Genomic DNA, 1,706 nt, shown 5'->3' on the forward strand with positions numbered 1-1,706 from the left:
TCCCCATGCTCCTGTAGGTGACCCCTCCCCCTGCTCCTGTAGGTGACCCCTCCCCATGCTCCTGTAGGTGACCCCTCCCCATGCTCCTGTAGGTGACCCCTCCCCATGCTCCTGTAGGTGACCCCTCCCCATGCTCCTGTAGGTGACCCCTCCCCCTGCTCCTGTAGGTGACCCCTCCCCCTGCTCCTGTAGGTGACCCCTCCCCCTGCTCCTGTAGGTGACCCCTCCCCCTGCTCCTGTAGGTGACCCCTCCCCCTGCTCCTGTAGGTGACCCCTCCCCATGCTCCTGTAGGTGACCCCTCCCCCTGCTCCTGTAGGTGACCCCTCCCCATGCTCCTGTAGGTGACATATCAACCTGCTCGGTATGCTGGACATGGATGGAAATGTTTATTTAACCAAGCGGTTCTCGGCCTGTGGGTCAAATATCAGATATCCTGCGTATCACATATTCACATTATGATTCATAACAGAGCAAAATTACAGTTACGAAGTAGCAACGAAATAATTTTGATTGGCGGTCACCACAACACTGTATTAAAGGGTTGCGGCATTGGGAAGGTAGTTTCTGGTCAGAAGATTTATCACAGCAACAGAGAGGAGACCAGGGCACTGGCCAAGACCGAGGGGGCCTCAGGAGTGTGTGGATTAAGATGAGCACTTGTTGGAGTGAAACGAGTAACTCCACCGCCCTGACTGCGTCTTTATGCTCCCCGTGTTTATTCGGATCAGCAAAGGCCCACAGCATCAGTGGTGATTGGGAATGTTAAAATAACAACCGACTTCCTTATGCAGTCGGAAAAAGAGGACACTCGGTGCTTATAAGCTTCAATACCAAAAGGCAAAGCTGCCTTGAGGGGCATTCCAAGGACTGTGAGACCCTGAATGCCAGAGCTGGCACCAGACAGCAGAAGCTGGCTGTGCAGACGGCTCATGCTTGCAGGAGAAGTGGAGCTCAGTGCTGCCACCCAGTGGTCACAGTGAGAGCCAAGGCTTTGCTGCGCTGACCGGGGCTGGTGCGGGCGCCTCAGGTGGAGCCTAGCCTGTGTGCCCATGCCTTTAAGCTGAGGCAAACACAGCCTCCTCTTGGTTGAAGCTGTCGCCCCTCGGCTGCCCGGGGCTCCTGGCCCTTCTCTCAATCCACAGCTCAGCTGCTCCTGGCCTTCACCTCACAAAGGAGGTAACTTGACCTTGACGTTTCTTGCTTCATTTCTCTGCATGAGAGAAGCGTGAAGTAAGCTTACCTAACGCCACTCTTACCACATCTGCCTCGATTTCCCCTAGTTTTCACCAATTGCTGATGCTGAACTATCCCTTCTATGCAAAACAGTGTGCTGACCAAGCTGTACCAGCTAAACCTCAGTGCAAAGGAAAACGCTTCGAGCCTGCTCTCTCTGTGAGTAGGGTGCATCTTTCTCCTGGCGCTAAGGGTCTTCAAGCAGAGGTTCTTAATCCCTGATGCAGTAAGAATGGACCGATCATTGAGCAACTGAGTCAGTCTCGGGAGGGTGGGGCCTGAGACGTCTCTAGCAAGTTTTCAAAAGTGCTGATTCCCCCTTTCGCTTTCTTTCAACGGCTCTCACTTCTGAAATGACCATTTGCAAATGTTAGCGTGTGTCAAAATGACCTAGAGGGATTGTTTACAACAAGCATGGCTCACCCTGTGGCTAGATTTTCTAGTCGGTCAGTCTTAAGTGAGCTCCAGAACC

This window comes from Mesocricetus auratus, unplaced genomic scaffold (assembly GCF_017639785.1).
Source record: "Mesocricetus auratus isolate SY011 unplaced genomic scaffold, BCM_Maur_2.0 Super-Scaffold_100040, whole genome shotgun sequence".
Classification (NCBI taxonomy): Eukaryota; Metazoa; Chordata; class Mammalia; order Rodentia; family Cricetidae; genus Mesocricetus; species Mesocricetus auratus.